This window comes from Mesoplodon densirostris, chromosome 2 (genome assembly GCF_025265405.1).
Source record: "Mesoplodon densirostris isolate mMesDen1 chromosome 2, mMesDen1 primary haplotype, whole genome shotgun sequence".
Lineage (NCBI taxonomy): Eukaryota > Metazoa > Chordata > Mammalia > Artiodactyla > Ziphiidae > Mesoplodon > Mesoplodon densirostris.
In genome coordinates this window covers 165,245,419-165,265,071 of record NC_082662.1, presented here as the reverse complement: position 1 = coordinate 165,265,071, position 19,653 = coordinate 165,245,419, and the positions used below count along the sequence as shown (strand labels likewise).

Sequence of the window (19,653 nt, the reverse complement as noted above, 5' to 3'; positions counted from 1 at the left end):
TCTTGATGTTCACCTAATAACCCCCAAAAACCAAGCAGTATCAGTGCCCGAATGTGCATTTTTATTTACTATCTTACTGCTGCCAAATAGGTTACTTTAATTGTAGCTGGCTGAGGGATGAAAAAAAAAAAAAAAGACAAGGACAGATCTATTTCTTAAATGATATGTTTGTACCAAGTGAAGGCCAAATGATACCATAATATGCTGTAGAAACAAAGGTTTCTCAGAAGTTTCAAGAGTAGAATAGGCCCGGTGGTGCAGTGGTTAAGACTCCAAGCTCCCAATGCAGGGGGCCCAGGTTCGATCCCTAGTCAGGGAACTAGATCCCACATGCATGCCGCAACTAAGAGTTTGCATGCCGCAACTAAGGAGCCCACCTGTTGCAACTAAGACCCGGTGCAACCTAATTAATTAATTAATTAATTAATTTTTAAAAAGAGTAGAATAGGTCCGTGCCATACTCAGAGCACTTAGTACCATATTCATGTTGAGTTTACTGATTAAGTTTCAGCAAACATCTTTTGTCACATTAATGTTAACTTAAATTTTATCTATTTTATAGTTTTGTTTGTAATGAATTTGTAAACTGTTTTAGTAATACAATTTTATGTGCAAACGTTTATATTTAGTTGTATATTTGGACATATTTAAGTTACATTATAATTAAGAGATTTTATGCCAACACTGGGAATCCATGAGAAAATTCTTCCTTCAAAAGAAACACTGCCAAAAGAAATGAATAACTGAAAATGTTGAACAGGAGAATACAGGATAAATACAGTATTTAGGAAGACTACTAATGTAATAATAATGGGCAAGCTGGTCTGAAGAAAAGAATAAGGGATAGAAAGAATAGCAAAGGCCGCTGAAGTCATCTACTGTGCTGACTGGACTTGGAGAGCAGTAGCAGAGAAATAAAGAAGTAATGAATATAAGATATTTCCAAACAAAAAGTAACAAGACTAAAGTAACAAGACTCAAGTGAACATAGAGTGTGAACATGAAGGAATAAAGGTTTTGAGTCTAAGTAACTAGAAGAATGATAGCACTTTTAAGAAGAAAACAAGCTAAGAAACCAAATTAAGACAAAAGTGAATGATTCTGGACACAGAAACAGAATTTTAGTGCAGAACGCTGATCAGCATTTGAGAAGACAGTATATCCAACGGCAATAAAAATCATCAAGGAATGAATGAATAAACTCCCTGTACTGAATGAATGAATAAACTCCCATTGGTAATATGGGGTTGTATTCCAATAGATAGACAGATATAATGAGGCTACAGAGAGGTTAGAGCTGAAGTGATGAGAATAGATGACTACTTGTTTGACAAAAAGAAGGGCAAAAGCAAAAAAAGAGTTGGGAGGAATGAGTTTTGAGAAAATATCTAAAGTTTGGGGACATGTAAAAGGATACTTGCAAAAGAATAAAGAAGGAAAATATTACAGTAGTATCAAAAGAAGGAGGAAATTCTTAGAATACAGGGATAGTTAAGAATTAAAGGAGATTAAGCACCTTGGAACTAAGATAAATCCTTTGGCTTAAGCTAGATGGTATGATGATATTAAAGAAAGTCTTATCAACAGAGTGTTAGGAAAGAGAAGTTAGATAACCTATTAGTAATCTGTACCAAACACTCAGATGGCACCGGACACAGGAATGTTAACCAAAATTCCAGGTCTTTTATCAATAGGAAAAGTATAGACAAAAGTTAGGAAAGAAGAAAGTAAATTAATTATTGGGGGCTGAGCCCTTTCATATGAAGTTATTCCACTTAATCCTTAAAGCAATACACTAAAACAGGGGCTACCATCCCACCATGAGGTGAGAATATATGAAGATTTGGAGAAGACAAATAACGCTCAACGTTACAAAATTAGTGGGTCTCCAAATCTCACTGTCTTTCTGCAAGTTTCAATAGAAAAACAGGAACGTGTATATGAAAGCCTGATATGTAAAACTCACTAGACAATATAACCCCCTGAGGCAAGGGCCATGTTCATTTTAGGACTCATTTTATCTCCAGTGACACTAGCATAGTGTCCAGCATGTAGTAGGTAGTTAACAAATATTGTTCACTGAATTACAAAGTTAATAAAAGAAATAACCAAAGGAAAAAACAGTCATAGCTCTCTGACTGATCCAAGTCTGAGAAACTCTAAAGCTCTTCAGAGCGCAATTAGAAAATACCAGAAAATTGTAAAGGAGTAATTAAAATTAGAGAAGGGAAAAAAATTTAATTTTTTGGTTTAACAGTTTGAGAAAAAAAGTTCATACTGGCCTCATGCCACATACAAACATTAATCCTAATGAATTCAAGGTAAATGTAAAAAAAATAAAGGTAATTGATTAGAAAAACATAGGTGATTATACTCATGATATAGGTAGCCTTTTAAAAAGGAAAGAAAAAGGTTGGTTCCTTGGTGTAAGCTTCAATTCCAGCTCTGGATAGACTCACCCTCCTCCAATAGGCAATCTTTTTTTCATATCTTTTTCCATATATTTATTCCTTTCTACTTGGTCCATTTTTCCTCTCACCCTCACCATCAGTCCACCTTCTAAGTCTTTCCTCAGTGTCTTCTGAAGTCCTGAAGTATTTTGAACAGTTACCTTTATGCCCTCAGTCTCAGTTACCCCACCACAAGCTCTCTTACTTAGAATTTAATCTTCATTTTCATTTACCTGCAATCGTAGCAGGTTAAAGGCTTGCCTCCTTTTCCCCCTTGCTATGATTTAAGTTTTGGTGTGCCAACCGACTTCACATGTATCCCAATATGATGGTATTAGGAGGTGGGGCCTTTGGAAGGTGCTCGAGTCATGAGGCTGGAGCCCTCATAAATGAGATCAGTAAAGGCCGAGATTTTAGATGGATTAATAAAATAAGATCCAATTATATGATATCTATAAGAAAGCAAGTTTAAATATGAAGACACAGGTAGGCTGAAAGTAAATGGATGGAAAAAGATATACCATGCAAACAATAAGTATAAGAAAGTTGTAATGATTATATTAATTTCAAATAAAGTAGAATTTATGCAAACAGTATTACACAGATAAATGTCCCAAGAGGCATTAGGAGACAGTACTTTAGACAGAGAGCTAAAAGAAAACGGATACTCACGGCAAAAAGAGCACTGAGCAAAGGTACAGAGAGGTAAAACAACATGGTTCTTTTGATGAGGGGAAATGAGACAGGAGAGATCATAGGAGAGGTGGTAGAAGCCACTGATAGAAGGACTTTTGGACCACATACAGAGGTTTGAATTTTATCCTATAGGCCAGAAGTTCCCAAAACATTTTGGTCTCATGGGCCCCTTAACTCTTAGAAATTATTAAAGACTCTAAAACACTTTTATGTAAATAGGTTATATTGATAAATATTTGTTGTATTAAACAGCAAATTTTAAAATATTTATTAACTTAAGTATAACAAAAAATATTTACTTTTTTTTTTTTTTTTGTGGTACGTGGGCCTCTCACTGTTGTGGCCTCTCCCGCTGCGGAGCACAGGCTCCGGACGCGCAGGCTCAGCGGCCATGGCTCACAGGCCTAACCGCTCCACGGCATGTGGGATCTTCCCAGACCGGGGCACGAACCCGTGTCCCCTGCATCAGCATGCCAATTCTCAACCACTGTGCCACCAGGGAAGCCCAAAATATTTACATTTTAACATAAATACGATTTTTATGAGAAAAACGACTATTTTCCAAAACAATAAAAAAATCAGTGAGAAGAGAGAGATTGTTTTACATTTTTTTTAAATCTCTAATGTCTAATTTAATGAAAAGCAGCTGCATTCAACTTTCAGCCTGCTGTTATGTGCTGTTTGCTTAAAGTATATTTACTTGGAAAACGGTGTAGTATTTTAATAGCCTTTAATATAATTGTATATATTCTTCTTCACTTGACAAGTGGTAGTTTCTTAAAAGCTCACTGCAATATATAATTTCAAACTTCTACCAACGACCTTTATTTTAACCCTGTTGCGTTAAAATCCACTGGTCAATCTTGTACTTTGTATAAATCTTTTATCCATGCATGATTTTATAACATCATACACACTGATCATTTGGAAAATATTAGTTCACTGAGTTATGCAGATCTTCCAAATGTTCTCTATTATACCACATCAAAAGAAAAAAAAATCCCATTTGTTAAATACCACCAACTTCATCAAAATAATCTAAGTATCGGAAAGCTGTTGAGTTCAAGGTGGTGCATACAGTTTTCCAAGTTCCTAACTCTAATTTTTATTTGTAATTTTATCTTCTTTTGGATTTTTTTCTTGGGCAACAACTACTGTCAGTTGTCCTTTCTTTTAAATGATAGGCTTATTTTAAAGAAAATGCCAGCCAAATATCCATATCTGAATGACCACAGTTTGTGAGTCATTCTTTCAAGTAAAAATGGTACTCTATGAAAAAGGCATTTAGTTGAGCTCACAACTCAAACAACTGTACATGTTCTTTTCCTAAAGATAGCATTATATTTCAGTATGTATCAAAAGTGCTTTATGTATACTTCCCATTTCTTCACACAGAATATTAAAAATATTTTGACTTGAGGGTAAAAAATTAATAAAATTAATAATTGCTATTGTTTCATCAAGGACACTCTTAAGTGAAAGTGGCTTTTTTTCTGCAAATGCAAGATGGTTAAAAACACACTACTAGTACAGTCTGCTGCCACTATCCTGCTTTGTTCTAAGACACCAGCAGTTTTACCCACCATTGCTTCTGCACCATCAGTCCAAATGTCAACATATTTTAAAAGGTAAATAAATTCTTAGTACTTATGAGATTTGATCTCAAGGATGCCTAAAAGAGGTCTTATTTATTATAATAAAGAAAACATTTTATGGGCTTTGGATCCCATGGCTTCAGACCCCTGGGTTATGGAGTCTGTGGCTTCCCTTCCCTGGGCTGTGGATCCAGATTCTGGCACCCAATCAAATTTCCTTCCAGGAGTTTCCGTTCATCTTATTACTGGCCAATCTGTAGATCTGGCTTCTACTGATTAATTTGTAGAAGAGCCAAATCCATTAAGAAATTTAGATTCTGTACTGTGATTATCTATTATCTTAATTTCCTCCATTGAAAAGTATTCTAATGTTCCCCGATCACCGGCAACTCTTTACCTCTCCAGCCCTCGAACACTGGGTGACAGATTAACTCTGTCAACCTACAAAATTAATGAGAAATTCAAATTGAATTGTTGATAGAATTTATGGTTTTGTACTTCTCCCAAAAATAGATGGAAAATCAAATAATTTGATTTTAATAAACTCTTTATTCTGCTATCCAAAAAAAAGAAAAAGAAAATATTTTACATGATTACATAAGAATCCTGATCTAAAAAAAAAAAAAGAATCCTGATCTAAATATGAAAGTAGTATTTAGCCCTATGCATTAACCAACACAAAGAGAAATGTACAATCTATATCTATTCTAAATCTATAATCATATTAAACTATGACTTGTGGGATGTAACATTTGAACAGAATAATTCTATTCACAAATAAACCAATAAAAGTTATAGTCCAAGCAGCACTGACATTGTGCCAAGAACAGTCAGACCTGAGTCAAGGATACTGCTTTTTTTATATTCAGTTGGTTATGTGCAGAGGCAGGACAGAGAGGCATTTAAGAAACCCATTCTGTGTTTAATAGCTTGAAATGACAAAGTGTCAATAACCATAATCCTTTCCTTTTTCTAGATAGAAAATGTTCAGGTGACTGAACAAATGACAATAACTATGTAAGTGAAGTAGCAAAAGAAAAAGTAAAATTGCATGCCCCACGGCAAACATGTTCAAAAGGGTCAAACAAAGCAGATGGCTTATTTTATTTGGCTGGTGTTTGCATAGTTAATGTGTTTTTTAATAGTTTGCTTAGAACTCCATGAATGCTACCTAAATGTTTCGAATGTCAAATCACCTCTCCATCTCCACTCTTTCACATACTCAGTTCATATCCTGATACCTTTTACCTGAATTGTTCTAAAGCCTTTTTAATAAGTGGCCACCCTGTATCCAATCATCAATATCAGACATCTATTACTTTGTCTTTCTAAAACCTCTTGCTTCTCCTGGAATTAGGAGCCCTCATTCTCTTTTAGGAAAACTAAACCATTTGACTGGAAAGGGAGTTGCCATCTTCTTACGTGACCCTATAACCATGGGCCTCAGCCAATGGTCAAAAGGTGGACACCAGACCTAAACAAGGTAAATCATAGCACTCTGCTCCCTAGGCAAAATAATTCACCCAGGAATGGGCCTAGAATTGGCACAAGCCAATCAGAGTCCTTCCCTGGAATTTTTTAGCTAGAACAGGGGGAAAAAAAAAAAAAAAGTTCTTTCCAGTGTGTTTCTAAGTATATGAGCCTTGCATTGCTGGAAACCCAACCTCTTTCTCAAGGTGCTGTTAAAAGCTAATCTGCGAGCATGAAATTGATAGCCAAGAGAAGCACATATGAAAGCCAGAGAGAACAAGGATGTTGAACAAGTCTCCCTAAGCCTAGCTCGACCCCTATTCTTCTTCCAGCCCTAAAATGAGACAAATAGGGAATTCAAGTTGGGTTTCAATCAGTTGTACCACAGTGTCCTCATGCAGCCCCCCTTTTTATGTAGGATTCTTTATATAGGAGGTGACACACTGTACCCTGAGAAAGAAAGGCTGTAGAAGAAAGGGTGGAGAAAGAAGAAACAGCACATTTTGAAAGCTGTGATATTCTGATGGGTGCTGATTCTGATAAAAGAATTACAATAGCAAATATCCCAGAAAAAAATCCTATGCATAGCCAAATGATCAAAAACTGGGATTAAAAGATCCCACTTTCTGTCTATAAAGTTCATAAAATGATCATGGTTGGAGAGTGGAAGAAAAGTAACTGACAATAAAATATTCAGGTACATTGAAGTTCTAACAGTATTTTTAGAAATAGCAGACTTAACAGTTTAAATAAAAATAGACTTGCCCCAAATAATGGAAACAAAATTGCAAGGCAATCGAATGAAACAGGCACTTTTAACACCCATTGGTATCAATAAGATAAAAAGGACAGTAAAGTTTTTCACACAATTTAAATCACATAACATAACATGGTTTGCACCACTTGGAAGAAAACAAATGAGCACCAGCCTTATATGCTCCAGGATGGATGCACAGGTACCACATAAGGTACCGTAGGTCACCCAAGCAGGTATAATGAGGTGCTAATATAATGTCTAAGGCTTTTTTAGGTATGAATGCAGCAACATTATGAGAGTCTTAGGGATTGGGAAAAATTTCTCCCAAGAGTTACTGTGAAAATATGGCTTGAATTTAAAATGGAAATAAAAAGATGGGATTTTTTTCCAGTTTTAAATAAATACATAAATTGAAGTACAGTATATATTTTTGAGAATCCATTTTTTTCTCCCTCTGACCTGTACCTGGTCAGGGTAAATGAATCAATGTTAACAGATCTGCCCTGATTTGGCTCTGTTACCTATCGTCATCCCTGCAAAGAAGGCCACTTAGACTGAAAGGCAGCCCTTATGAGTTGAAATAGGAGTATACTGCTCATAATAACCTAGAGTCGAAAACGAGTTGTTCTTTCTTCACAGGTGCCAAAGAGGAGTAAAACCTCCCACAGTGTGGCACAGAGAGGAAGACCATCAACAGTGACTACATATGAGATATTTGGCCAGGGACCAAGTGTGTCAATTTACTCTCCAGGCCACAGATGTAAGGGCTGGTAAATAATCCAGTCTGAAGAGACTTCTCCTTTGCCTATCTCAGCCTAACCTCTCTATGGTCTCAGTTTCCTTCCTCGTTTGTAAAAGATGGTAATACCTACCTCATAGGGGTTTTATGAGGATGTAATGTGTCTGTATATGTAAAATTCTTAGAACAGCCAGGGGCACACAACAGCACTATTAGCTAATGATAGCAGCAGTCGAGTAGTACTAGAGCCAAGAATAGCCTGAGTTAGGATGCATAGCTTTGCTTATAGAATGAGCATGAATTTAAGTTTTAGCCGTACTGTTAAAATGCAAGCATTTTATATGTCTCGTTTCAAAGAGAATATTGTGTAACCGGTACACTACAAGGAGGCTAATGCTAGTGCGCAGGTCACACCAAATGAGATGGCTGCGATGACTGATGAGAAGCAGATAACAGGGTCAGGGCAATACCCAGCTACAGGCACAACAGAGCCTGGCAAACCCACCGGTTCTCAGTAGAAAGAAAGTCACTGTTTTCTAAGCCAGCAGTGCCTGGCAAACATTGCGATACAAATTAGGGGAAGCGGAGCAAGAAAAGAAGGAAGAAGGAGGTCCACTTGACAAAGCAAGGCCTCTCTTTCCCACTACGAACCCCTAGAAATATTTGAGGTGAACTTTGTAGAGCGCTCGAGCCCTGTCTTAGTAGATGAGCATGTGCATCAGTGAAACAATTTCTGTAGATTCATAAAGAATATGTAAAACTTTAAGCAGAATTTGAAACAGAAAGTGTGCCTGTAAAAACCCCTCCAAGGGGAAAAATGACAAGATAACACTTTATATTATATATTACAACAGATTTTTGACATAGGGACTTCCCTGGTGGTCCAGTGGTTGAGAATCCGCCTGCCAATGCAGGGGACACGGGTTCGAGCCCTGGTCCAGGAAGATCCCACATGCCGCAGAGCAACTAAGCCCATGTACCACAACTACTGAGCCTGCGCTCTGGAGCCCACAAGCCACAACTACTGAGACTGCGTGCCACAACTACTGAAGCCTGGGCACCTAGAGCCCCTGCTCCGCAACAAGAGAAGCCACCACAATGAGACACCGCGCACTGCAACAAAGAGTAGCCCCCCATCGCTGCAACTAGAGAAAGCCCACGCACAGCAATGAAGACCCAATGCAACCAAAAATAAATAAATTTATTTTTTTTAAAAAGAATATAATGAAGCAGATATTCTCATAGACATGCAGCTGTGGAAATATTTAATTGTTATCCTCTTTCTGGAGGATAAATTGGGATTTATTAAAAACTTTAAAATGTTTTTATTTGATGTAAGAATTTCTTGAAATTATTCTAAGGATAACTTAGGTGTTCACAAGGATTTATATAGGAAAATGTTAACTGCAGAATTATTAATAAAATTTTTAATTATGAATAAAACAAGAAAAAGATAAAGAAAAGTATATTCCTATAACTGACTATTATTCAGACTTTAAAAATATGTTTTCAGGGCCTCCCTGGTGGCGCAAGTGGTTGAGAGTCCGCCTGCCGATGCAGGGGATACGGGTTCGTGCCCCGGTCTGGGAGGATCCCATATGCCGCGGAGCGGCTGGGCCCGTGAGCCATGGCCGCTGAGCCTGCGCGTCCGGAGCCTGCGCGTCCGGAGCCTGTGCTCCGCAACGGGGGAGGCCACAACAGTGAGAGGCAAAAAAAAAAAAAAAAAAAAAAAAATATGTTTTCATAGATTATCTAATTGTGCAGAAAAAATTCAAAATACAATGTAGGTTTAAAAAGTGCAATATAAATTTATATAAATAGGATAATTCCAATTCATTTTATAAAACTAGTATTACCTTAACATCAAAATCAGAGTACAAAAATAAAACACACATCAATAACCCTCATGAATACAGATGCAAAGTCCTTAACAAAATATTAGCAAATAGAACTCAGCAATATATAAAAAGAACTATAGTTCTTTTGGACAACAAGTGTTGTTGAAAAAAATATATACCAATGTCATCTGCTATATTAAAAGGCTAAGGAAGAAAAATCGCACAACCATATCAATTGATGCAGAAAAAAGGTTCAAAAAAATTCAACACTCAGTCATGATCAAAACTCTTAGAAGAAAACAGGAATAGATGGGAACTTCCTGAACTTCATAAAGAGCATCTACAAAAACAAAAACAACAACAATAAAACCACTACAGCTAACATTATGCCTAACAATGAAAGACAAGAATGTCCATTCTCATTGCTCTTATTTAATACAGTGCTGGAAGTTCAAGCTCCTGCAATAAGGCAAGAAGAAGAAAAGGTGAGAGGAAGGGAAGGGAGGAAAGGGGAGGAGATGGGAGGGGAGAGGGGAAGGAAAGGGAAAGGAAAATGGGAAGGGAAGGGGCAAGCAGATCAGAATGGAAGAAATATAAATCTCTTCATTTGCATATGACATAATTATCTAAAAAAAGAAAAACTACAAAAAATATTCTAGAACTAATGACAGATTTCAGCAAGGTTGCAGGACATAAGACAAACATACAACAATCAATTATATATATATTAGAAATAAATAAGTGGACACTGAAATTAAAACTATAATACCATTTATAATAGCTCAAAAAGAAAAAAATTACTAGGTGTTAATCTAACAGAACTTGCACAGGACTTGTATATGAAAACTACAAAATGCTAGATGGAAGACCTAAATAAATGGAGAGTCATATAGTGTCCATGATCTGGAAATTAACATAGTACAGATGTCAGTTGTCCTCAAATTGATAAATGGGTTTGGCACAATTCCTGTCAAAATCCCAGCAAGATATTTTGTAAATTTAGACAAGATTTTCTTTTTTCTTCTTTTTTTTTGGCCACGCTGCGTGGCTTGTGGGATCTCAGTTCCCTGACCAGGAACTGAACCCAGGCCCCTGCAGTGAAAGCCCAGAATCCTAACCACTAGGCCACCAGGGAACTCCCTAGACAAGATTATTTTAATATTACAAGGAAAAATAAAGGAACTAGAATAACAAACAATTTCCAAAAAAAGGTAGGAGAAGTCAATCTATCCAATTCCTAACGTATTATGTAGCTATAGTAATCAAGACTGTGTAGTACTGGCAGAGTGGCACACATATAGATCAATGGAACAGAAGAGAAAACCAAAAATGAATATGCCCTGCTGAGTTTTGATAAAAGTGCAAGAGCAATTCAGTGAAAGAGAGACAGCCTTTCCAATAAACCCAGTGACATGGCCGTACAAGGAAAGTTAGGAAATACAGTCTCTGACAGGACAGTCACTTATCAGAAACAAGCCTACACTATAGAAGAACAAATTTAGGAAGAACAGCTATTCTTCTCTCTCGTGTGTATTGTACATGCTAGTCATATTATTCCTGCAATCCTCAGAACAGCCCTATGAAGAAAGTACTATTATAATGTTCATTTTATAGATGTTTACCTTCTCTACTAAAAGGTTAAACAACATGCCCACATAGCTAGTAAGTAACAGAACTGAATTTTAAACACAGTTCTGCTTGCCCCCGATGATCTGAGATTGTTAGATTACAATAAAATAGGCAAAATATTTAATTGGTTTGTATAGATCATTCAATTAAATAATTCATGTACATTAAAGAGTTCAGAACATACCACCCCCAACTATGTGGCTCTGGTATACTATTTTGACTTAAGGCACTTGAAAGACAGCGTATACAAGAAAAACACTGACCTTCCTTCCTTTTCTTAAAAGTGAGATAAAATTCCCATAAGAAAGTTGTCCTCCCTATGCCAGAAGGAAAGCAACATTCTCATCACTAAGGATAAGAAGTTGAGATCAAGGGAATTCTATACAAACAGACCTTGTTAAAATAATTCTTATCTTCCTTTAACCTCCCCACATAGTTTAGTCACTTCTCCACAATAGGCACAATTGTCTCTCTTTTTTTCAACCTAATATAAAAGCAAGTAGGGAGCTTCCCTGGTGGCGCAGTGGTTGAGAGTCCGCCTGCCGATGCAGGGGACACGGGTTTGTGCCTTGGTCCGGGAAGATCCCACATGCCCCGGAGCGGCTGGGCCCGTGAGCCATGGCCGCTGAGCCTGCACGTCCAGAGCCCGTGCTCCGCAACAGGAGAGGCCACAACAGTTAGAGGCCCGCGTACCGCAAAAAAAAAAAAAAAAAAAAAAAAAAAAGCAAGTAGGTTTTCTCTATTTCTTTGGGTCTTCATTTCCTTATGAAGGCTCCTGTATCATGTAAAACTTGTATTACATAAATTTGTATGCTTTTCCCCTGTTGATCTATGTCTCATGTCAATTTAATTCTAATGCCCAGCCAAAAAAACTAAGAGGGTAAGAGTTTGCCTCTCCTACAATATACAAAAAATACATTTATTTGTGTGCTACTTATCTTTTTTGATCTTCTGAATGTATCATGTAAAACCAGTAACAGAAGAATATAGAATTTTTATCTAGTAAATTTTGGATTGTTCAGAAGATCATCACCCAACTTACTGATTTTTCAATTTAAGGTTTCCTTCCTTCTTACCATTTTGAAGCTTAACAAATTTGAAGGAAAAAAGACAGGAAACAATTGATCATTTTACTATTTGTTAGTAGTTCTAGAAAACTGTTTCATAGAGAGAAAATAGTTAAGAACAAAGTTAAGTTGTTAACCAGGTAAATGGACAATATTCTTCAAAATTATGACAAAATTGGTTTTCACGTTTAATAATCTAGTAGTTTCAATTTTGCCACTAAAAAATATTTTCTGTAGAAATAACTTATTCTGATGTTAAAGTCTTTCCTGGAGTTGTGATATCTTCCCTTGATATTATAATATCTATACTCTATAGTAAACTGTACACTTGAAAGCAACCTTGCAGCCAATGAACCCACCCTTATACTGTGGAAAGACCTGAAAAACACCTTTACTATGAATGTTAAACTTACTCCTTGCAATAATAAGGTATAAACAGACGAAAACAAGACCTTATTCATAGAAATGAGTGCCCATGAAAAGGACATTTTGGTGAGCAAAACAACTTACAAAACTCAACATTAAAGAAGCAGCCAGTGTAGGAGGGTTCCCTTTTCTCCACACCCTCTCCAGCATTTATTGTTTGTAGATTTTTTGATGATGGCGTTCTGACTGGTGAGAGGTGATATTGATGGGAATGTAAATTGGTGCAGCCACTATGGAGAACAGTATGGAGGCTCCTTAAAAAACTAAAAATAGAACTACCATACGACCCAGCAATCCCACTCCTGGGCATATACCTGGAGAAAACCATAATTCAAAAACGATACACACACCCCAATGTTCATTGCAGCACTATTTACAATACCCAAGACATGGGCTATGTCCATCAACAGAGGAATGGATAAAGAAGATGTGGTACATATATAATAAAATAATGCCATTTGCAGCAACATGGATGGACCTAGAGATTGTCAGAGAAGTCAGAGAAAGACAAATATCATATGATATCACTTATACATGGAATCTTAAAAAATGGTACAAATAAACTTATGTACAAAACAGAAATTGAGTCACAGATGTAGAAAACAAACTAATGGTTACCAAGGGGGAAAGAGGGGAGACATAAATTGGGAGACTGGGATTGACATATACACACCACTATATATAAAAGATTACTAATGAGAACCTACTGTATAACACAGGGCACTTTATTTGGCTCTCTGTAGTGACCTATATGGAAATGGAGTCTAGAAGAAAGTGGATATATGTATATGTATGGCTGATTCACTTTGCTGTACACCTGAAACTAACACAACATTGTTAATCAACTGTACTCCAATTAAAAAACAAAAAAGCAGCCAGTCTGTTGTACAAGACAACTCATCACAATCTGGATGATACGCTCCACAATACTGATACTAAATAGGGGTGGGTGAGATATAAAAATGGTGGATAAAAAAGTGTCAAAAAGAAATCTTGCATTTTACTTCAGTAGGATCTGTGAAAGAAAGTTTTAATCTTGATACAGCCAAGAATGCATGAACGATACATAAACAGATGTTGTGTTTAATATTAATAACCAAATTAAATCAAATTGGAGAAATCTGGTTTCTTTTAAAATTTAAATAGAATGAAATAAAAAACATTTTAACTAAAAAATAGGGCTGGTGTGTCCTTAAAATGTAATTAGTGTAAAGCCAAGTTAAAGCTAGAGATTATAGGAATTTAAGAGTTTAATTTTCAATGCCCAAATACAAAAGAAATCACAAGCATTATTGAATTCAACAGAAGGAATTTAGTACTAATCCTAGCAAACATGCATAACAAATTAATTTAGGCATAAAAGCCAGGTGGAAAAGCTTTCTGTTTCCTAGACAGCAATATGTTACTAGGCAATACCACTTCACTGACAATCTTCCAGTAACTTTTAATCCGATGAAAAGATAAACCCACAGATCAGTTTGGCTTCAAACGTCTGTTATGATTTTTTGCTGGCTAGTAAGCAAAAATATTGTAGAATCACATTAAATCAATTGCAGATGAGAGTTTGGATTCAGCAGAATTGTTAAACTGAGAGCTAGTAAGGCACTTAAGTCTTAAAGAATCTCAAATTAATTCATTAGCTGATCATAATTGATTCCAGTAGCAAGTAGGCTTATAAAATATAGACCTAATTCATCTAATAGTATTTCTGATTCTGCACTTGCACCACACACCCAGATCTAAAATGCACATTTTCCTTACCAATGTCCTAACAGCCACAATCTGTAATTCCTTACAAAGCAATAAAAAGAGTAACCAATATAGCTTTACAGATGTACCCACAATATGGTAACTTGGTATATTAAAATTCATCATAACATAATTAAGTGAGTAGAAAATAGTAAAGGCAGGCTCCACATCAACGCAGGAGCAACAGAGAAGACCCACAGGATCTAAAATCTCCAGGAAAAGACCATCAATAACCCCTCCTTGGTGGGAAGACAAGGATGGGCTCAGCATAGCAAAGGAAGCCAAGAACAGATAGCATGGCTGAAATAAGAGCACAATTTTAAAACAAGGACAGTCCAAGAAAAAGATAATAGGGTACCAGGTTGACAGGGGAGAAACTGAAAATTTAGTATTAGGCAAATAGGTCAGAAGCCCAAAGTTAATGCCAGGTTACCACGGAAAACAAGTTAATCACACAATCACAAAGCAATGTTATGTTTTTACAGCATAGGATACTGCCAGCTTCTAGGTAGGGGGAGATCCTTCCTAATCTTAAAATAGGCCAGCCCCTCTTCTGGAGGGTGGAGTAAGCACAAGTCCCACTGGAAGTTGACTTCATGATTGCAGGAGATTTTCATGAATTATACAAGTGCTATACATGTTATAACTCATCAATGGAAATCTGTTAGTTTTATAGGCAAGCACAATGAAAAAGACTGAAAAAGTAAATCAAAACCATGGATCCATAAACTCTAACATGAACAAATAAATCTTTTCCCTTTCTTAAAATTAGTTCTGTTGTTTTGTATCTTTTTTTTAAGACATATAAAGAAAAAGATTCTCAAAGCTTGTCTTTTCAAAATTATGAACATTTATGTTCTTTATTCCAGTTATCCAAAGTCACAGTTAAGGAGATCACAAATTTAGACATCTTACTACAAGAACATGGTTTCTTCTGTTGATTTTAAATGACTCTGATTTCCTCAGCTGGCAAGACCTACATTGCCACTCACAGGCTTAAAAACAGACGTAATGCCACAACATGGGCCACAAATTTTATATAACTCTTACTCCTTATCTGCTGGAAGCACATACTATATGCACTGGGTATGGGTGGGCCTCCATTTTTGTTCTATTTTCCAGCATGTCCTTATGTAGGGGGCAGCTTTGCCATCTAGTGGTTCTCAAAATGTGATCCCTGCATAAGCAGCACTGTCCTGACCTGGGAACTTATTAGAAATGCAGATGTACCAAGTCAGACACTCTGAAGGGATAGCCCAGGAATCTGTATTTTAACAATCCAGATCCAGTGATATGGATGCTCACTAAAGTTCGAGAACCATGACAGGGAGCAAGATCTCTGGGGACAACAGAATATCACAATAACCATTCTCTCGGCCATGAAAAAGGGGAATGTTATCTGAAAAGCTTATGATTTTAATTTTCAGTCCAATTCTTCCTTAATCCCTCTACTCCAAACCTGCATCATCTTAAAAAGGAAGTCATAAAAAGGTATTAAATTCTCAAGTTTTGACTTTTTGGTCTTAATTTCCCCTACCCTCTCTCACATAATTTTTAAGAGCATTCCTCATTTGAAAACATGCAAAATGGAAGTAAAAGGGTATATGATGAAAGTAAATCTCCCTCCCATCCCAGAATCTCAGTCTTTCTTCTTAGAGGAAGTCACTGTCAGTAATTTCTTATATATTCTTCTAGAAATATTCAACATATGTACAAATATATGGATATGGCCTTTTTGTTTTTAAGGAAATAAGAACATACTATACCATCTATTCTATGCCTTGCCCAATTTCTTTCTTTTTTTTTTTTTTTTTTTTTGCGGTACGCGGGCCTCTCACTGTTGTGGCCTCTCCCATTGCGGAGCACAGGCTCCGGACGCGCAGGCTCAGCGGCCATGGCTCACGGGCCCAGCCGCTCCGCGGCATATGGGATCCTCCCAGACCGGGGCACGAACCCGTATCCCCTGCATCGGCAGGCGGACTCTCAACCACTGCGCCACCAGGGAGGCCCTGCCTTGCCCAATTTCTAAATATTTACTGTAAAATATAAAATATATATGTTTTATGGTAAAATATATAACAGATATGCTCAGTTTTATAATATTAAAGTGAACATATATGGTAACCTCCACTCAGGTCAAAAAAAAAAAAAAATCAAAACATTGCCAGGACCCTAGAAGCCCTCTGGGTGTGCCTCTCCAATCACCACCCTCTCTCCTCTCAGAGACTACCTGACTTTGGAATAACCTTTTCCATGTATTTCTTTTTTCTTTACTACCCACATATGCATTCTTGAAAAACATAGTTGACTTTTGCCTATATTTAAACTTATGAATAGCATCACATGGCTTCTAACTTTCTATGTCTTATTTTGTTCAACTTCAAGATTGTGAAATTCATCCATATTGTTGTGTTCAGCTGTTTGGCAGAGAAGGAAGAACATGTCGCATTGTAAACAGAATCTCTGAATGGTAGAAGTGATTTTTAAAACAAACATTTTTCTGTATTCCTATATTTTCTGTAATGCATATTACTTCTGTTAATACAAGAGAAATTCCAATAAATGTTACTAAGACAAACTCCTGGCTAAAACTCAGCATGACCCACTTCTGTATCTCTTTGATGTCTATTCCTTAAAAGGAGCATTCTGGTATTTTCAATGCCTAAAGAACACAGTTCCTAAAGAAAACATTCAACTTTAATTACGTATCAATGTAAGATCTTAGAGTGATGACTTTTCCTAAAGATCTCAAATTGGTTTTATATATATTACCCAATTTATCCTCCCTCACACTATACCTGTTAAGAATTTGAGGCATGTGTTTTGAATCACATTAACTAACAGCAATCAGGTTAAATGAAAACTATCATCATACAAAGCCAAACACCATAAAACTCATACTGGAAATGTCATCTTCTGACTCAGCCTAATGTTTAAGTAAGATTTGGCTTAAAGTTTGCCTGCCCTCAAATCCAGGATACTCTAAAGAATAAAAATAAAGAGTAGAGAATCTGGGCATAAATCAATACCAAAAATCTCAAGATACACTTCAAGCACATCTGAGCTCTCTCCAATCTGCTTAAACTAAAATCCTTAATTTTATATATATATATAAAACTGAATCACTTTGCTGTACACCAGAAACTAACACAACACTGTAAATCAACTATACTTCAATAATGAAAAAATATCCTTAAGATTATCCTGAAGAGACATTGCAAACCAGTCCTTTGATAACTAAGCTATTCCATGATGACCACGATGAAAATGGCTGTGGAGAAATAACTTCCCACTTGGCACACACAAGCCACCGTACACAGAGCTATAGTCAATGTAAGGTGGTAATAGGTTACAAATGAACTAACCACCAAAACAAGCAAGACCTTTGAACCACAGACCTTCTAGAGTAGGAAAGATGTGCGAATATGTAGAAAAGCAGGGTACCACTTATTAAACAACTCAAAAAGTAATTACAGCGATCATGTGCCTTCAGCATTTTTTCATAAGTATCTACTGCTCCCATCTTTTAACATGTCATTTGGAAACCCAAGCTTTCCACCTTGTAGGTACCATCTTTTCTTTAGATATGTGCCTTTTTTCTTCCTCATAAGAATCAACTGTAGTCATATTGTCAGAATTTCAGCATTTATAATCCATCATGTAACATGAATCATCTTTCAAAGTCTTACCACACAAGATCATGTGGCTTTTCATTTTTAAAATATTTCCTGATAAAGTAATACGATGTGGGCTGAATCCCTGGACCCCAGCTCCACAGAGATGGGTCCAGCTCCTGGGCTGGAGGAAGGAATCAGCCAGAGGAGCAGAACCACAGCCTAGTGGAAGCAAGTCCTGTCTTCCTTCTGTCATTGTGCAATTACATGGGCATTTCTGCAGAGGAGGAGTTAGGAGGAGATACATAAACCAGTACCAGAGATTCCTCCAAGGCAGAAGAATGGGAACACACTGTCTTTGCAAACTCTTTGAGACAGGTTTTCCTCAAGTCTAGACCATTTCTAGCTATGCTCAGCATTAGTTATGACATCTAAAATTACATGGTCCTCTAACAGTCATATATGTGAAAAATAAGCAAGGGGAGTGGTATTTTGTCATCCAAGTTCTGCATTTAACCTTGCATTGATCCTGTTCCTCCTCAAAGACTCTGTGCATATCTAGAATCTAACAGGTCAACAGATCAATATCTCAAAGGCAAATGTGTCAAGTTGCTTCAATAACATCATTCCCTGAAAGGTGACTCCTGAATCCTAATATACAAAAAAGTTGGAAAAAAGGAATGGGAAAATGAAGTTTCCAACTTATTTTCAAATAAAATAATCCTCCTGCCAATAAACATCATCCCTCAAGTAATATACATACAGGATATCCCACAAGTCTTAGTGCAGTAACTTAGAAGTATAAATGCTACAAATGTATAATAAAATATGATATGAAAGTTAATTATATAAATTTCTTTTTAAAATATTTAGCAAAACATAAACTATTATTCAAAATACAAAAAATGGAATAACTATAAAAGAAATTTAAATTAATTTTGTAAATGATATTTATTAAGTTTGTTGCATTTATAGTCCTAAAGTTATGAAAGCTTACAACTACACTAAGACTTCTGAGAGATCTTAGAAGTCACCTTCCTTAACGTTACACTTCTTCTAGCACTCTTTCAATGAAAATGGGTTTCATTCTAATCTCACTAGAGAGAAATGTCAACCTAAGGACTGCCTAGCCACAGATAAACTTTTCTGTTATTTTTGTTAAACAACTGCTAAATAGAAATAAACAAGTATTTGAGATGCTACTCTGGTAAAGCAGAGTGCCCTGGATACCCAAATTTTCCATCACTCCAAGAAATTCTCACCAACCTGAAATCTAGCACAGGGAACTACCCCTGTAGAGTCATACGAATAACTGAAAACCAAAAGGTGACTCTTCCTTAACCTTCCCCATGCTTGCTATTAACCTGCCACAGAGAACAAGCTAGGAATCTTCCACTTGGTATAAAGTTTCCTAAGGCCAGCCTCTGACAAAGGCAGATCACCAGAGGAAATGCAGGGTGTTCCCTGTCCGCAAAATTTCTGATAAATGGTTCTCAAACTGGACATTAGGTGTTCATCAGGACAACCTGGGGAGACTATTGAAATGCTTATTTCTGAGCCCTAGTCCAGACTTACTAAACTAAGTTCTGAAGTTAGGGCCCAGATATATGCATTTTAAAAGTC

The 19,653-nt window shown here is 36.6% G+C and overlaps 1 protein-coding gene across 2 annotated transcripts in view; it reads right to left on the bottom strand.

The window, feature by feature from the left end:
- The window catches only part of NME7 (NME/NM23 family member 7), a 263,827-nt gene that overhangs the window by 156,233 nt on the left and 87,941 nt on the right, over nucleotides 1–19,653 (bottom strand). The window lies entirely within an intron of this gene.